The sequence below is a fragment of the Dufourea novaeangliae genome, unplaced genomic scaffold (assembly GCF_001272555.1).
Source record: "Dufourea novaeangliae isolate 0120121106 unplaced genomic scaffold, ASM127255v1 scaffold11, whole genome shotgun sequence".
NCBI lineage: Eukaryota > Metazoa > Arthropoda > Insecta > Hymenoptera > Halictidae > Dufourea > Dufourea novaeangliae.
Genome location: NW_015373895.1, coordinates 3094211 through 3114798, shown reverse-complemented (window position 1 = coordinate 3114798; position 20588 = coordinate 3094211).

The following is a 20588-nucleotide window of genomic DNA, read 5'->3' as shown; positions in this document are numbered from 1 at the left end:
ATGGAATTCGTTTCTATCGATCTAACCAAACAATTCTGTGAGCCACTAGCACAAAGCTCTCTTTCGTATACAGGGTGTCCCACCTAAGACCGAATATCTTCTTTATTTTTAATGATAAAGTGCGGGAAATATTTCAAACACAGTTTGAATGGTTTCACAAGAGGAATATCGTACTTGCAACGTTTTTTTATAATAATTTTTCTACAATTTTCTTAGATTGCCGGTCTTTTATTTCCAGACAGCGCGCACTTCCTTTTATTGCATCATCAGCATGTATTAACGTGCATTTAAGGTGTTAGATCACCATCAGATTTCTTACTTTAAATAGTAGCAGAAATAATTTAAGTACTGGGGTTAAAATTAACCCTCTGTATATATATGAACTTATCTCGTAGAATTTTTGAAAATTTTCAAAACATCATCACCGTAATTTTGTAGGAAAAAAATATTTTTGTATATTTTCACATATACAATGTATTATAGGCTTTGCAACTGATTTCTAATTTACTTTATTATATTCCTTATTTGTGGATCTAATACTTTTTTTGTAGCTGTAGCAGAACTTTGAGAAATACAGGGCGTAGTATAACAACTGTTAGAACTGAACAAAATGTAAATAAATCGAAACAGTTAAACCATACATATGCGTTATTTATTAATTCTGCACTATCTCCACTCCTATTCCTAATATCAATTAACCAAAAAAGTAATAAGCAATAATAAATAACAAAATAATCAATTCTAAAACTTTTAAAAAAGCACCGGAAAAATTGGAATTTATGGGACATTTAGTGACGCCCCCACCACTTTGGTGGCGAAAATTGGAACTAATTCCAGAACTTCTTGTTTAGTTTGCAAAGACGCCACCAGATGGCTACCATTTTTTGAGAAATTTCCTGATTTTGCAGTTTTCCCGCGCTTTTTCAAATTCAAATTTCGCGCTAAATTAAACATAGAATTTATTTTAATGCATTTTTAAATAAGTTTACCAATTACTATTTATTTATTTATGGAAAATATGAGATAGTCGTAGTAATAGGCTTAATAAACAACACATATGTACCACTGAACTGTTTTATATTGAAAAAATCTGATGAAAATACACAATTTACAATAGTATTTGAATAAATTTCACCACAATTGCCTTAAATACTACTTATATTATATATATACGAGTTTACAATATATTTGTAACAATATGTGCATGAATTCAGTAAAACATGGCTTAAATATTATTCAGACTTATAACAATAAAAATAATTCCCCCTTCTGCAACTTGTAAATATTCCGTACGATGTTCAAAGCTTCATATGGAATAGTTTCATACATTTGTCGTCGAAATTTTCATTCTTGGGGACATACGATAGATGTCGGACTCCTGTGGAGGGGTTTGCGAAGCAGGACACATCACGAGTCACGAGTGGTGATTCACGACATATTTGTGTGTGAAGAAAATGATAGATACGTGCTCTCGTTCACACATTTCACCCACCACTGCCATATGCCCGCATGCTGCACGCTGTTGCCCGCTAGTGAGTTTGACGGACGCTGAGTTGCCCATTACTGGCCTAGAGTAAACGATGCGCAACACTAATCCATTCAACCTCTTCGTACGTCAATTCTTTTTATTTTCCTCCAGAAAAGAGCTATAACACGCTACTGATTTAGAACGAAGTTATATATTATAGCAATCATACCGTTAAAAAATTCCCGCAATGGAACCATCTACTTTTACTTCTATTTTGACAATAACGCGAGCAAGAGATCTCTTATTCGAAGTACTCAGCTCCTTTGGATATTGGCATAAATATCCTTAACGCATTAGTCTGCGATCCCATATTACCGTACGGAAGATTTATCTATCTAACATTTCTTCTCGTATGCACGCCGTCCGTGGTTGCTGATGCGTAAACGCAGATTTCGTTAAGGCCAGTCTTCTAAGAATATTAAAATTCCTCCAGGCGTTCCCTGAGGGTCCAATTATCTCTTCTGCATATTCTCTAATAACAGTCGGACCGGTTAGTACCTACTGATCAATCCGAGTTTATTTGCAGCTGTTTCTAGACGTGCCGTTTTCTTCCTTTGACTCGCTTGGCATTTTATGAAATCAACCCGCTTCAGCAACAAAACTGCATGTCTTAGCCACATAATAACAAAGAAATGTCTATATTTAATGTCAGTCGAAATTTTTAAGCGAATTCCCTTACCGATATTAGCTCAATTAAACTATGATATTTTATCATATCCATCGAACAGAATGTTACCTTTTCGGATATCTGAATCATTTTGTACTTGTGAGAAAATGAATATTAATTGAGAATGAATAATTGGAACTTTTGAGGAATACATACATAGAAGAATATACACAGTGTATTCAAAAAGTTCTCGGACTTATGTTTGCTACCAAAAAGATTTATAGGTAGACATCATTTTATTGTTTAATATTCTACATAGTTTCCTCCTCTGTTGATACACTCTTGATGACGTTCACAGTCGCCGGAAACATCTGGAAAAGTCTTCGACTGAAATACCCTTTAACGTCGTTGTCACTTTCCGTTTGATTGCTTCCTCATCCTCAAAACGAGTTCCTTTCATGGCTAGTTTCAATTTTCGAAATAGGAAATAATCCGCTGGAGCCGGATCTGGTGAGTACGGAGGGTGCATTAGAACCGTGACTGACTTTTTAGCCAAAAATGAAGACACAGTTAGCGATGTGTGAGACGGAGCGTTATCGTGTAACAGAAATCATTGACCGGACTGGTGTTTTTTCTCCAAGTTTGTTATGAAGGATAGCATGAACACTTCCAATACTTATTTTCAACTCCTCCGACAACATTTCAATGGTCGTACAGCGATCTTTCATGAGAACCTGACAAACTCGCTCAACATTTTCGTCCGTTTTGCTTGTCGACGGACGCCCTTTCCTTGGGTTGTCTTCGAGTGACTTGCAACCATTCTTGAAACGTGAATACCATTCAAATACTTGCGTACGACGGAGACAGTCACTTCCATATGCATTTTGCGTCATTTGGTATGTCTCTGTAAGACTTTCTCCACTTAAAAAACAAAACCGTATCGCAGTTCTTTACTTCATCAGAAAAATTATTACAAGAAAACAAAACTGACAATTTTTAAATGTACTCTGCAGACAAACGACTAAATCTTTTAAGGTTAAACGAAGCTGATAAACAAAAGAGGATCTATAGTTATTAGATTTAGCCTTAAAACACAGATGTCGCCACCAGAAGCTATATAACAGTCCGGGAACTTTTTGAATACACTGTGTATGCATCGCAAATTCGAAACTTTAGCTAAAACTGTCGGTTGCGCTCGGCTGCTAAGACCGAGTAAGATAATTGAGCTCGTATAATTAATAACGAATGCTCCCTTGGCCAGCAACAATGGCTTCGGTCAGCTCCTGGACATATTTACGAAAGCATCACACTGGTGTGCGCAGGCAGATGCATGCCACGTCTGCTTGTGATGCAAATCTGTGTCACACACGCATCATGTGAACATTTGTGCAATCGCACAGAGGGAACAGATGTACAAATTGAATGCAGGATGCAATTTCGCAGAGCCTCAAAGATTAGAATCGAAGTGTAACGGTTATTCCGTTTTGTTTCAGTTATAAGAATGATTGAAAAGAATCGTCATGTTAAATCGAAACGTATATTTAACCCTTTCACACGTATGACGATTATAACAATCCGATTTTCAATTATACGATAAACAAGAGGTAAGAATACTTTGATTTGCAAAATGTCTACATGCTTAGAGAAATTTTTCTGTTTAGTCGTTTACAAGTGATATTGGTTCCTTGGAAAATATCAGTAATTTTGTTGTACAGTGAGTGTAAAAAGTATTCGTACACCATTTAAAACGGAACAACTCTTTTAAAATTGGTCCAAATGACTTGAGTTTTTTGTGTGAAGTTAGAGACATTAATTTACTAAATGATGTGAAAAAAACAATTTGACAAAGTTGCAATTGGTCCAAATCGCGAAGAAAATATTAAAGGTCGTATTTTACAACTTTTTAATCCGAGGCTATAATGAAAATTTAATAAATACATATCGAATATTTATGTTAGTTATATACATGTTGAAAATTTCATCAAAATCGGTTAACGTCGCTACGAGATACAAACGATTAAAAATGTTGAAAATCACAGTTTTTCTATTAACCGATTTCAATGAAAGTTTCAGTATGTACATGACTAACATAAATCTTCGATATGTACTTATTAAATTTTCATTATAGCCTCAGATTAAAAAGTTGTAAAACACGACCTTTAATATTTTCTTCGCGATTCGGACCAATTGCAACTTTTTCAAATTCTTTTTTTCATATTATTTAATAAATTAATGTCTCTAACTTCACAAAAAAACTCAAGTCATTTGGATCAATTTTAAAAGAGTTGTTCCGTTTTAAAGGGTGTACGAATACTTTTGACACCCACTGTATATATAATCGAGAACTTTTTTCAACGATAACAGCTGGCACTACTTTTGTAAATAAGTGAAAGAGTACAATGCACAAATCACGGGTATGCCCATCAAACTTATTGTTTAGAAATTTTAGCGGACAATTGTATAAAATAAGTTATTAAATGGTTTGCTAATGTCAAGATTACAAAAGCTTTAAATTTAAGTAAATGAAAAAAGAAGAACATTTCTGGGGTCACCTATGAAAAAACCTAATTGAGGAAAGCATATTTTATGTTTGAATACGTAACATGGTTACTTATGTATACTACCAAGAAGAAAAGTCAAACAGCTGATTTTTATAACGAAATCCTCATTACATGTATATAGAATAATTTTTATGTACAAATACCTATTATCTTTTAAATGCTTCATACGTCATTGTTTTGAAATAACTTAAATAGGAATGCTACATTTCGAGTGCTATGTCATTCAGAAACAAAATTTAAAGAATGTTGCCAATTCTTCTGCCAGTAATGTTGATAGTGACAATATAATGATTAGCTTTAACTACTGTATACATAAATATGGATAGTTACGAGAAGTATATAAAAGATTATTTATGCACTATTTTTGTGACAATAGTACTGTACTTTATCTTCTCTTGTTATAAAGGCAGTAAAATTGAAGTACATACCGGTTATGATAATAAAAATTAAGAAATATAGAGTCATAAAATAATGAAACTATGATTTTCCAAGAAAAAAATTTGAAACTATATCATCGTTTTAAGTTATGCTAGTGTAATTGAAAAGAGATTTTCAAATTCTGAATGAACCTTTCTTCAATAAAATCCGTGTTGCTTGACATTGTCTTCAATCAATGGATTCAGTATTCCAGTACTTGTAGGTAACTTTATAATTAAAACTGCCTGTTGGATGACTTATATGTTTCCGAAACATTTTAAGAAAATTAATATTTCTATTCTATCCAATCAGTCATTCAACATTACTTGAAACAAAATTTTAATATTTATTCGCAAGTTCTTGGGACACGTCAGTCCCGTTGACAAATTTAATTCGACCGTTAAAAAGTTTGTAAATCTCGAAAACACGCTTAAACTAAACATACTTCGTGTATGCACATCGGGGATCACAGTGGGTTCACGAAGAAGAAAAGATAAAGGAGTTTCGTGATGTCGAGGACGCAAAAGGTCCGCGTGGTACGTAGCAGCAATGCAAATGATAAACGCAACGAGGTTCCCGGTGGTTGACTACAACACCAGTTGACTGTCGGATGAACGATCAGGACCGAGGATCGACACGCTCGTAAATCCTGGCTGGACGATGGTCATCGGTATTTTAATTGACCCTCGAGAGTTCGTCGCGATTTCGTCGCACGTGGAGAGAAAGAATAACCACGGAAGTGGAAAGGGCGTTGGGAAGAAGCGAGAGAAGGAGAGTAAGAGGTCGAACCTATGGGCAGAGAACTCGGTGCGTCTCGTTGCAGCTGCAGAAACTTCGAGGAAAATCGATTCGATAGATCACCGCTAATAGCCACTGCTAGACTGGCACTTATTAGCGAACACCCGGAAGAAATAATTGGATGCTTGGGCGTGCCTTCGAAATTCTCGAAGTTCTCTAGCCATCTAAACGGAAGCAAGATGGTCACGCTGACATCACTCGAAAAATTTCCAGTTTCTTTCATATGAAAAATGGTGTTATTTAGTAAACGATTTACCTCACTCGGCTAGAGTAAGTTGCGTTATATAAAAAAAATTAAAAGCGAAGATACAGGAAAATGTTTATAAATAAACCTTTAACAGTCACACGAGCTGTTTTGTTCCGAAATTTATTCAACCTTTATTTCATCCTCAAATTAGTTATTTTTATTACTTAAATGAACATCCCATTTTTATGAACGAATTCTTTTCAAAGTCGAATAACTTGGATATTGAGGAAAATGTACTTTATACCCTAAAAGTTGAGGACCTTTTTCAACCCCTAGATATAAATGTTAGCAGTTAAATATGAATATGTGTTAAATATTTTTCAATATGCTACCTCTGTCAAATTACATCAAAATCGGCATTTCACATCTGAACAATGTCCCTTATTTGTAACTTTGGTAATTCTATTGGACGATTAGCTCTCATTTCGTCATGAACCGATACATCATTAGACTGATAACTTCTATTTAGTCACTGTTTCCCAAATATCATACTCATCACCGAGTAACTTCTTATTTGTACAATGTTCAATTAAGGGCCCAAGGTTATTCTCTCCCCACCAAATACTATATTATACACGGCGTTAATAAAAATGTGGAATACTTCCACAGGGTGGATTTTACATGAAAAATTAATTGTAAGACGAAAATCAAGAATGACGAAATTGCGTTCGAGGCTTCGCTTTGAAGATATTAATTGTTGAAGAAATTAAAAAAAACCCCGACACAAAAAAAAGAACGGTTTATTAACTGAAAAAGTAAGTTACGAAAAGATTAAAAAGTATGAACTAACTTACAATATCGTATTATTTATTTCTCTGTTATAGGTAGTATATTCTCAACATACTATTATAGTCAATTTTATGATCTTATATAGTATATAGTAATGAATTTCTACGATTGAAACTCAGCTATTTTATAATCTTTATTTTAAATTTTCATAATATTCAAGAATGCGTCGGGGACTGCTGTAAAATGTTAACAATAAAAAGAATTCAAAAGATATATACGGGCAATGTTTATTGTATTCGTATGTATCTTTTCAATTACACTAATGATTGTTGAGGAATATGGTGAAAGAAAGGATTGAGGGATGGTGGTAATCTACGTAAGTTTTTCCTTACACGAGAATCTGTCCGTCGTTGGAATGGATTGCAACACCACTGTCGGCCCATTTTCAATGTTCCCAACTTTTCATTGAACACAACGAAAGCTCTTCGGCGACTAATTTTCTGGCATAGAGGTTTCACCAATATATATTTATTATCCAGAACATCTTAAAATCTAAATAAACCTTAATAAAAAACGTGACACGATATTACTGCCGTTTACTTAGTTCCTAGCCTGCAATTTTATCATGAAAAATTCTTTTATGATGGTAGTTTTCGTAAAAATCGGTAAAAATTGCTAACTTTGAGGGTATGTATTTTTTCAACACTTTCGAAACCAGGAAAATGTTGACCCCCCCTTCGTAACTAAATATTTTTACATGATGTATAATACATATAATAGTGTGAAAAGTTTATCATTTTACATACATGCGTGTGAAGATCAAAAGGATTTTCTGGCACATAAATTACACGTGCTAACGTATTATGAAATATAAATATTTCAAAGAAAATAATGTTTTAAAAATGTGTAACGCAAGTTGTTATCACTTACATTTTTCAAGAGTGAGACAAAAACTGTGGAACTTTTTAATACACTGCAATAATTCCATCTAATTGCGAACGATTTATTATTATAGATGTACTAATTTATTTTGTACAAATGCAGTGGATGTAGGTGAATATTAAAAATTTAGAGTGGACTATTGCGGATTTTAATTGGCTATTTAATCAACCACTATTCCACATCAACGCGCTTGAAGGGGTAAGATATGTTTCCAAGCGAGTAAAGTGAGCAAAGTACACTTATGTAGTGTGTAATAAATGATGACACGTTAAATTAGAAGTTACTGCAGTATTGTTTGCTATGCGAAAAGGTTGCTCGTATAGCGTTAAAGTGCGCGAGAAGAAACATGGAATACACAAGAGAAGAAATACAATTCACTTCCGTAAAAAAGAAGACGAAGTATTGCATATCGAGAATTAGGGAATGGATTGAAGGAATCTGTGAGTAACAGATTGCAATAAATTTGTGTACATTTCATCGTTATGCTTTTTTGTTCTTGGTGAAAACTGTGAGCTATATATTGTAAAATAATACTATGTTACATGCATTTGTAGTTTGTTATGTGGACGAACCTGTACCTATTTCATCAGAGGGAGCCATTAGAAAAGATTTTCTTGGACGAACCTCAGCCTATTTCATCGCAGGGAGCCACTAGGATAGTTTAGACGTCGTGGGTGAACCTGTGACTATTTAATCACAGGGAGCCACTAGGAGGTTGGTAGTCGTGGACGAACCTGTGTCTATTTCATCAGAGGGAGCCACTAGAAAAGATTTTCTTGGACGAACCTCAGCCTATTTCATCGCAGGGAACCACTAGGATAGTTTAGACGTCGTGGGCGAACCTGTGACTATTTAATCACAGGGAGCCACTAGGAGGTTGGTAGTCATGGACGAACCTGTGTCTATTTCATCAGAGGGAGCCACTAGGAAAGATTTTCTTGGACGAACCTCAGCCTATTTCATCGCAGGGAGCCACTAGGATTGTTAGTATGGGCCTCGTGACTTTAAGAATTCGGTCATGTGCTATCTGGGTGTGGTTCTGAACATCTACATAGTTAAATCTCGAGAACGAAACTCGTAATATAATTAATCGATCAAACGAACTTACCTGTTGTGAAGTTCGATCGTAATTATATGTAGAGTTTTGTTCGAGAGATTATATCCCCACCCTTTGAATTATTTACTGAATTTCAGTAATATATTGCACCACCCAAACCTGTTCTCAAAATTTATCTTTAAACTGTATGACAATTAACGACGCCAGGGGTACGTAAGAGGCAGGCAAACTTGTCTTTTGTTAACTAAAGATCGTGGCGATATCGTGTGTGGAATAGCAGTACTACATAGTTAAGTCTCTCGAACGAAACTCTACATATAATTACGATCGAACTTCACAACTGGTAAGTTCGTTTGATCGATTAATTATGTTACCAGTTCCTAATAATCGCAATTACAATTAATTTAATACTGGACGTTGGAGTTTTTATTACTTAAAAAGACAATAGTTGCATCCCCAATATTCAGTCGAGGTAGAGGAAAAATTTGTTCTGTCCTCATTTCTAATCGTTTTTACAGTTTCAGTTTTATACATGTAGGTACGTGCCACTTTAGTAAGAACTTGTTACGCGCACCGTGGCACGCGGAACGATGTGGTGAATTGCTGATCAAAGTCTAAATAAACTGCGATGTATCGTAAAATGTAATAACCGGCGGGACCAGCAGATATTCATTTTCCCGTGGCGGATCATTTACGCTGGTGGAGCGACGTTGAATGGCTTACAAACACTTTACAGAAGAAGCTTCTTGCTGCGTCATCCGCCGTTTCCGTAACACCAGCGATTTTTTAATTATACCTGGCGAAACGTATTAACCGCTTAGATGGCTCCACGATACGGTTCACCGTTGAGAATGCTTCTAGTAAATTACATGTCAAGCCATTAAAGTCTTGCACGTAGTCGTGAAGACTCAGCCTAGAAACCGTCGCGTCGATTCGCCTGTTTCATCCTCCACTGTTGTTTATTTGTTACGTGTTAATCCGCGAAAGTACGAGACCACCTGTTGCGGATGGTATCGAACCGTGTTATGAATTTCTGCGTATTTTTTTACGCTAGCTATTCATACATATATTCTATGTATACGTAAACATGTACATACCGTACAATGTGGAATATATCATATTCTGTTTTCTGATTAATGGATCATTTGTAGTGGAAAATAAATATTAAATAGTACGATGTAGGAGTACTTTAAGGCAAGGTTGGACACGATTTTATTTAAATAATACATAGTGAAAAGCAGCAGTATCTAAGAGCGTCACCTGACCTTTACACAGTTAAGGTACACAATTAAATAATTGTTTGCCAAGAGTCTACTGAATCAAGAAGTATTATTTTATTATAAAAATTGGAACTTCCATGGTTAACCGATGCAAAATGGCGAAGTACTTTTTCATTCTTTATTCGTTACTCGAAACTCTTTATCTAGGTAATGCTTTAAGTAATGGAACCAAGCTACACGAATTACTGTAAATAGGAAAAAACTTCCTCTAAACTATTATTCTGTATGCAGATATTATTTTGAAAGATTCACAATGTTATGAACTTCTTATGATAATGAAATATCTCTATCATAATGTAAGTACGGTTGAAAAAGTTTGAAATATACAGAGAATTAAATACCAACTGTTTGATGAACGTATAAGAGCGAACTTTATGGATTAGAACTTACCCTTCATTTTAATGTTGTAAATAATTTATGTTGTTCTAGTTATTATATTTTACTTAGAAGTAAATAATCGTCTTACATTCTTAATTTAATGTTCATAGTCTCGAAATAATTGAACCCTGCAGGTACAAGGTATTCTCTTTGTTTACGCTGCATTTCGTATCAAGATTATAAATAATTACAAATATTTCAATTGTATATTTGTAAATTATATCAATTCTATTATTTCAGTAAATAGTTGTGAAATGTGTTAATAATAATTACTTATGCTTCGTTATCTTTAAACTGATTGTGTGAAGAAAATTCATTACTAACATTTAAGGCAATGTAAAATGAGACTGGTCTTGACATTTAAAATATGTATACTATTAGTTGCCAGAAAATACACACAAAATCAACATACAAGTTGAATATTTTAATAGCGATTCAAAGTGACTCTGAGTTGTCTAAATTTTCTGTTATCTATTGCAGAAGCAGTAACAATAGGAAATTATTTTATTTATTTGTAATAGAATTAAGTCCGTGTCAATTAACCCCTGTTTATACCGAAAATAATACAGCACATTTAAAGAAAATAAAAAAATCTCTTAGATTGCACAGATTATAAAATATATTATTTCCATTGATCAATTTGCAATTTTCTTAACAAATTTACCAAGTTTACAAGCTATCTTTGTATCAGTCATACGCTATTTATACTAATACATTCCTTTATGGGCGTTGCCATTCTGAGGAAAACATCGAAGGTGGAGTTTTCATTTTCAAATCGAATTCTATTGGCCGCGGCACACTCCCTGCCGATTCTGGCGGGGAACTGGACTGGACGACCTCTTAAGTGGGGTTGTTAGGGTTGTTGTCTGACCTGTTCATACAGTACCTACCCTATTCTGGTTCAGGATTTTGTAATAAGAACATTTATGTAACTAATGAGTCCTGCTCGTAATATAAACTAATTTAAATTATTATTATTATGTCGCTCATAGAAATTTAAAAAAGACTGCAGTAGACTTTGTGGTAATCTTGTTATTCTTACTTTCAGAATAAACAATGCACATTAATTATAGTAATACAAATATGAGGTTCTGCGGAAAGTTCTGCTGTTTTTTTTCGAATCGTTTTCTTTGTAATACATATCTAACGTTTAGATGTTCCCGGGGACCAAATTCCATATATCAATAAAGTCGTCGTTTATTCAGCTTTAAGATGAGCTACATTATTTGAGTCAGTTGCATTTTAAACACGATATAGAACGTTTTAAATACGGTATGCGTGTAACTAAAAATCCGCTCTGTTTTGCTCTACAGACAATATGATGTTTCTCTTAACAATTATTTCCATATTTAACCATCGAAACGAAATAAGGAATACCACTACACTGAAATTCTTTTGAATATTTTATCTTTACAACAGTATCGTAAAGGAGTAAATATGTTTAAACTTGAATTGCAAAAGTGCATCAATTATTCGTAAATGTTATCTTTACAACAGTATCGTAAAGGAGTAAATATGTTTAAACTTGAATTGCAAAAGTGCATCAACACTTTTTTGCTTACCAAAAATCAATATTGTTCATTATTTATTCGTAAACCATAATAGGAACTGTACATAATGTTTCGAAAATTGTGAGATGTTATTCAAGGATCCATTGTACGGATTAAAGTAATAAAACATATTCCTAGTTACGCATATACGGTAATATTTCAATTTTAATTTCTATTTCTGTTTATTTTATGATAAAACTACTTAAGTCACCTGTCGAAACACAGCTATCACGCTTCCTTTTCGTCTATAGATGAACATTGAGACAAACTTTTGTAAAATCCTTAGTACACAAGCACAAACACAGGTAACGTAATGAAACCACAGAAAGAAAGACTAGCATAAAATGAAATTGCCGATAGAAATAAAAAGACGTAGGAATATTCAAAACGCGTCAACGTCGTACTTAAAACGATTGTTTCTCGATGTAGAACGTACGTGCGACCGAAAAAAACTGACCACCTTCTTTTAACATTTGGAAGACTTGACTGCACTGCAGACTTTCTTGAAGGGACGAATCTTGTTATTTAAAAAGGGCTGCTGGAAAGTTTTATGTCTCCCTGTCGTCTACAGTCTACAGTTTCTATAGCCAGTTTAGTGTATGTCAAAGGGGAACAGTGAGTTCTAAGCAGACCACACATATTTCATTAGCAAACAAAAAAACTGTCTGATCTGCAATTTTTTTCTGTTGTATATCCTCAGACATGTAAAATACAAGACTGCGTTACAGAACATTCATTCGTGTGAATCAAATGACGATGACCTCCACTCCTCCAGCCAATTTGCAGAAGATCAGGTGACATAATTTTGAAACAGTTTTTCTGTAATTAACAATATTCACCCCTTTGAAGACACTTAACTGTGACTGGTCTGCCAGGAACTATAGGAACATGCTCTAATTGTTACTAACAATCTTGTATGTGGTCCAAATTTTCAAGGCATTTCCCCTGAGTTCTTCTGTACTGTAATTTAAGTGTTGATAAAATAAACTATTAAAGTCGAAGTATTTGTTGTTCCTTCATTAGAGAAGGGAGGTCCTCCCAGTTCACTTAATCATCACGAAACGTAAGTACAAAGTCCAAACCCGAAAGGTCGTCAGATCAACGGGTCAAAGTCGGAACAATCCTAGAGAAATCGCAATTTCCTTGTGTCTATTGACAAATCGGCGCAATATCCTGGCTATCAACCAAAGCAGTTATACCTGAATCAATAACGGAATTATCAATCGTAGAAAATTTTACTACCGATAATATTTCGATCTTCTGATAGACGCGTCTTCTAACATTCAGAAGAATCACTTCCACGCCCAAGTTTCTCTTGTGGATAATAAGCTGCGAACCAGCTTTATGCGTCGGTACAGTGCGTAATTTTCTCTGATGCTATTTCAAGTTCTTATGCCCTGTCGACCGATCTGGGACACAGTGCAAACGGGCACAGAAGACCACGGAAGGAAAACACGCTATGGGACAGAAACGGATAAGACCGCGGCTATTGTGTCTCTGCCCACGTGGATGCTAATATTGAATACAAATACGCGCAATAAACCAAGCTGTCCTAGCCTGGTCCCTATCTCTTGGCGGTATTGTATCCACCCTACATTACTGCGTCTTCACAGAATTATTTCCCTCCCCGGCGCAGGATTTTCATGGAACGTATCCAGCTATCGAATCTGTGTGCGATTTTGTTTAAAAATGAATATATTTTTATGCAGTCCTTTCATATGTACATATTGTTCGTCCTTGTATGACACTATGTGTTGGAAAAGATATTTAGACTGTGAACTGGGATGTCCTGTCGCATATTTTTATTTTTGGACACTGGGTATATTGAGATACAAATGCTTACGCAGTTCGCTGCGTGGCTGACTTTGTTGTGTTGTATACTAGAGATGGCGTGCAAAATCACCAACAGTGATTTATCACAGTGATTGCCGAATCACGATCACGGTCGTGATTTAACTTCATTCACGACCGTGATTGCGATGTTTTTATCTGGACTGAATCTGCTCACTGCGATCGTAAGTCCTTGATCTTTTAACAGAAAAACGTATTCAATATGATTTTACGATGAATTACATTACTATTTGTGTTTTTAAAAATCAGTAGAAAGAATAAGAAATTCTAAAAGAATGATTTGCTAGGTAACGTGTAGATTATAATTTATAACTTATTCATTATTCTTCATTGTTTCTAATTATTCACCGTCATTAATATAAATTATACAGGTTATGTGTCGCGTGTAAAAAAACTGTTAGGTTTCTCGACCAATGAAAAACGATCACGAAAAATCCCGAATCACTGTGAAAAATCACCGTGATTGGGAACGAACGTGATCGAATCACTCGTGATTCACAAGTAGCAGTTCACGCCATCTCTATTGTATACCCACGAGCGAACTCGGCTTCCGCTAGGGGAAACAGTGAGGTAGGCGAAGGGCTTTCTGCCATTTAATTTTGGGAATTACTGAAATTTATGCCAAATTAACATTCGGTTTAATATTTATTTCAGTATTCGAAATTAATTTATCAACCGGTATAAATCTTCGGAATGTATTTATTAAATTTTCATTACAGTCTTAGGCACGAAATTTGTAAAAAGAGACATTTACTATTTTCTTCGACATTCCGAAATGTCGCAAATTTTTCAAAATTTGTTTAACACATCATTTAGTAAACTAATTCTTCTAACTTCACAAAGAAATTCAAGTCACTTGGTCCAATTTTGAGAGAGTTGTTCTGTTTTGAAGGATGTATGAATACTTTTTTGAACCACTGTATATGTGTTTAGTTAATACAGGCTATTAGTCTTGTTTTAAATTATACTTGTTAAAGTTTGTAACAACACTTAATTAATCCAGCTTCTTCGCAATGTACGTGTCACCCATACTTGGGCGACTTGTCGGTCAAAGTGTTAATTAAGTGAATCACTTTATTTCTTTGAATACCCCGAAAAACTGAGTTTTGGCCAGTGAATCTAGTTTTTTTTCAACTGTACAGTACTTACATGTCCCAGTTTTACCGTGCAAACGAGATTGACTGCAGACCACATGTTCGAGCTTTTGTCGACTGTTTCCACATGTTAACAGAATTTATAAGGATCGACAAATGCCAAAAAGGTGCGCACGAAGTAAAGAATAGGCCACGTGAAGCGATTATCTAGAAAAGATATATCAAGTGAATTATAAATTATCAATACTGAAATTAATGCTAATTAATTTTCACATCATTGTAGAACTTATTTACACGGATTTGATTGAGATTAAAGGTATTCAGATTTTGAGTAGCATATGTTTAGAATTTGCCCGCTATATTTACATCCAGCTTTAATTATGAACGCAATCTATAATGAGATATTATTCGCATTTTCTCTATACGCATATGTAAAACGTACACAATATATAATTGGAATTTCAAACAGACTTATGTCGATGGTTTGCGGCGATCATGATTTACCTACCTATGAAATCTGCTTATCAAAAATTAATTTCTTGTCCCATGGTACGTTTGAGACATGATCTCAACGGCGGTGCACATTATCCGCCCTTAAGAAAACCGGTTGAAGGGAACCAGCGATTGAAAAATAATAAGATTCCGCTGATTGGAACGAAAGAAGTTGCCATGCTTGGCGCCGGGGTTAAATCCGATCACGTGACTCTCGTTTATCGTTTTTTATAGACAGGAGGAGGATCGATCGATTTCAATTAGCTGATTATGTGTACCAAAAACATAACCCTGGAACGCATCGAAATAGACTTTCTCCCTTGGGCCATGATTAAATCACCGTTACGATCATAATGATACTACGTTGGGAACAGAACAAGATCGATGGTAAATTAATACATCACCAAAATCGTAGGATCTTAAAATACATATATATATATATATCATGTTTATATATATATATCATGTTAATTGTAATTGGAATAAATCGATAGTTTGCGTAAATATTTTAAATAACTGTATAAAGTCATTGTTGAACTATCTTTCCTTAGCAATTAAATTAAAGTTCAAGTTCTACATAGGTATCTACGTATATTCCGTGATTTCAGTACGAGTAAGTTTAGACAAACAAAAGTTGTGGTCGTATGTAAGACGTACAAAAAGTTTTAAAAATACTCTTAAATGAATTTACTTTGATGATTTGGATATGACATTATATTTGTTTAATAGAACCATACAGGTAATGAATAGGTGGATTACAACATACATACATACAGCGTGTCTCAAAAATATCTCTCTTCCCGGAAATGAGGGGTTCCTGTGATGATTTGAAACAACTTTTTCCTTAGCGAAAATGTTATCCGAGGTTCTGTTAACGAGATATTAACGAAAAACCCCGACCAATCAGAGCGCGAGTTTGCCGGCCGAGTTCCCGCGGTAACGTTGGCTACGTGCTGTGGTTGGTAGCCAACGTTACCGCGGGAACTCGGCTGGTAAACTCGCGCTCTGATTGGTCGTGGTTTTTCGTTAATATCTCGTTAACAAAGCCTCGGATAACTTTTGCGCTAAGGAAAAAGTTGTTTCAAATCACCTCACGAGTCTTCCACTTCCGGGTCCACCAACATTTTTGTTACACCCTGTATGCATGTGTCCTATTCTAGTTTTGTTTTTCCAGAGAAACAAGTTGTGTGAACTTATGTCGGAAGCCAGTCGTCACGCGTCTGTCTTGTTTGAAAGCTACTTAATTCCACGTTTATACTGATAGGTGATTGACGCCTTCGCTGCAACTGGTTCTGACTCCGCGTGATTGCGCACCGTCACGCACGAGCATGAATTAGCGTGAATACGCGCACCGAACCGTCCTTTCTCAGAAATCCAATGGAATTTCGGAGTCCGGTGCACTGTGCACGTGCTTTTAAGGTTGTCTATAGCGACATAATGGCGTTCATGTCCAACATTTCCTCCTATAGATCATAGCTTCCCAAACTTTTTTGACTCACTATCCTCTTCTCAAAGTTTTTTCTGTTCAGCGTCCCCTTCGGATAAACTATCCCTATTATCACAATTTCCATGTTTAGTTGTATGTGTAATCTTTCAGTCTTGAAAAGTTAGATTGAAAATAAAATAACCAGAATACAGAATAAAGAAAAACATACCTCATTTAATTACTACTTGATTTATAGAACTTGACGAGAATAAATTAGTGGTCTAGAATTTCGCTAAAAATCCGCGATGATAATAATGGTACCTTGTTTCTTGAATTTCTCTGATCAATTCTGCAACATTATACTGATTCGAGTTGGTTAGAATAATTATTTTAAACGACCGCACGAAAACAAGGCTACAACTGTATGGTTTTCATTGTGAAATACCACAGACCAATAACATAGGTATATGTTGCAAACAACAAAATACAGTAATACAGTATCGATTATATTTTTGTGAATATCTCGGAAACAACAATCGAGCGGCGGTAACATGTATAGAGAAAAGTTGTTCAGAATGATGACATTGACAACACATTTCAAGGTCATTGAAATCGATGAGGACCGCCCTATTCCGAATAATTACCGTTTTTTCTTCTTACATTACATTTGGTACTAACTATAGTAATAATTGTATTTCGAGCCATTCCTCAAATATGGTAGCTTCCCTATTTATGGTAATCAATATTACATTTAACTTTGATTAACTCAAATGAGTTTCATGATACATCAATGGTTACCAGATAGAAAAACCCTAAATTTTCTAAATAGTAATTAATATTCGTAAGTTTTGTGTATTTTATTGCATGAAATCCTACAATGGATTCTAGGATATAAGGTTAGGTTCGATGACATCAATGGGTGCTGCCGTTCGATCCTTCAATTTACAAGTACTGTAGTTTTATATCTGACGAATTTTCAAGCATTTCGCTATCGTTTAGTATTTATAGAGCTGTGAACTTGCTTAATATCGTTATTGTGTTCATAGTAGAATTTATTTTCTGTTTTACGCTACGTGTATCTTGTTCAGGGCTCCTTTTATTCTTATAGTTTGTTCTGTTTTAATATATTTTTGCTATGCTGGTGGAAGTATTATTGCATAATTATTTTTTTCTTGACCATTCTCAGGTCAAAATTAAGCGGCCTACACATGCTGCAACATGTTGCGGTGCCCTGCTCACCAGCCAGGACGACATTCTGATTCGTGCATCCATGTAGGCCGCTTCTGACTCTAATACGTTGATTTCAACCTACACACCTTGCAACCTGTATTCATTAAACCTAGGACACGAGGCAGAGCTAGTCACGGCTTATAATTGGGCGGTGGTTCTAGGCTCTAAAGAATGCACTGTGGCAAGCAGTTTAGACGATTCACGATGCTTTACAATTTGAGCTTGTCAACGAAGGTCGTCTTAAGCGGCCTACACATACTGCAACATATTGCGATGTACGCAGTGAGTCCTAAGTTTTACGATGCGGCTTATAATGTTTGTAGGTTAGAATCGGGGCAATGGTGTCTGAAGCTGCTTACATCGATGCAGTAATCAGAATATTAACCCGGCTGGTGAGAAATGCCCAATTCTAATGCAGGTTTTAATGTGTAAAGCGTGGCAACGATATCGAGTACAATCTTTGCAGCTTTATGAACTACTTATAACACAATAAATTTAAACACAGCAGAGGCATCAACATCATTTCATTTATTAGAATTTCATTCTTTTAATAGAAGTAATAAATGACACGTTTTTAAAATATTCATATAAACTATAAATTTTTAAAACGTTCTTACATTTGTTGGATTATTTGTATGTAGACCAAATCAAAATTAGCATTCATATTTAAATGTTAGTGTATTCAGTTCTTCGAAAATAGAAGTACATACCTACTTTAGGAATTATTTTACACAATGATTCAGGTGAAATTGCAGTACTAAATTATAAATCTTTGAAACTATTTCATGTAGCCAAAAGTCTCAATGTTGAAGAAAGTTTTTCTTGGGTCCTAACTGCATCCCGTGTTACATCCAAATTCCTCTCGAAACTTTGTATAACCCTTTCGAAGCTGGAATCACACTTGTTTAGTCTGTCTAGCGGCAGCCGCGACGACATGGAGGAGTCATGATTTCCTAGAAGGACCTCTTTCCTGCAGAGAATTTTTCGTGCCAATGTATGGAACTGGAGCATCAGCCCTACCACTTTTCCATCCTAATTTTTGGATATTCAATTAAAGACTACATTTTTATACCTAAAATAAGCCTTCAAAATGTATAATCGATCCGTTTAGCAGTTTCCGATTAATCGTGGCCACCGGCATTGAAAATGTTGTATTGGAAAAAGCGCGTTTAAAGATTCAAAATTCAATTTACATGTAAAACAAATTTTTTTAACTTATAAAGAGTCATTTATTCGAGGCTCTTATAGTGGATCTTCTACTGCATTGAACGCTCTTAAAAAGTTACTTTGATGCTGTCGAATTTTAAAAACTTGAAAAGAAGAAGAAATTATAGAAGGGATTACAGAAAAATTTAAATTAAATTAATTTACACTTATTTTCAAAAATTTATCGAAGAACTGTCATAACTTATTCGAAAGATTTGTCTAAAACGCAATGAATAATATTGGTGAAAGAAAAGAAACGATTGATGTTGTTGAATTTTAAAAACTTGAAAAGAAGAAGAAATTATAGAAGGGATTACAGTAACATTTAAATTAAATTAATTTACACTTATTTTAAAAGATTTATCAAGGAACTGTCACAATTTATTCGAACGAATTGTGTATAACACAATGAATAACATTGGTGAAAGAAACGAAAAGTCTACTTTTATATTTCCATATCATTTCATAGCATCTGTTAATTCCTACTCTACATGTAGGTACTAACAATACTGTTCGATGACGCATGGACAATAATATACATAAAGTATGTTTGTATTTACAGTATACGGAGGTCAATAATTATTTTTCGTGTCGTTCTATTAATTAACGCATAATTTTCCACAATATTATCTGTAATTGATTAAGAAATTACGTTAACACTTTTGCACCACACATGTCGAGGTAATCATGTCTCAGAACAGCATTCCCCAGCTAAAGGTTAATGACTCGATTAGTTAATTAAATTTCGCTGTAATACACGCGAAGCTGTCCATCGACCTCTTGTAATGAGTACCTTTTCGAACTATCGAACGGTGCTGTCCTTTCTAATTGTATCGTTTAACGATCTAGAGATCTGATCGAGATGACGTGTGAGATCGAGGAACCAATATTACGATCGGAGCAGAAAGATTCAAAGACTGTGATCGGCCGCTCGGAATGCGAAACAAAAAAAGACAGAACCACACAGTCCGTCGGCTTACTGTGCACTGAAATGCCGTGGGCGAGGAAAAAATGAAAGATTTTAAATAGAGTTGCGTGACACGAATACTGACGTGTTTCAACGGCGAAAAGCGTACGGACTAATTAACGTGCCGGCTACGCCAGCCGCGGAAATCTTTTCAGTCAGCCGCTGGAAAATTATTTGTCACGTTTTGCGTCCGGTAAGGATTATTATATTATGCAAAATACGGCGTAA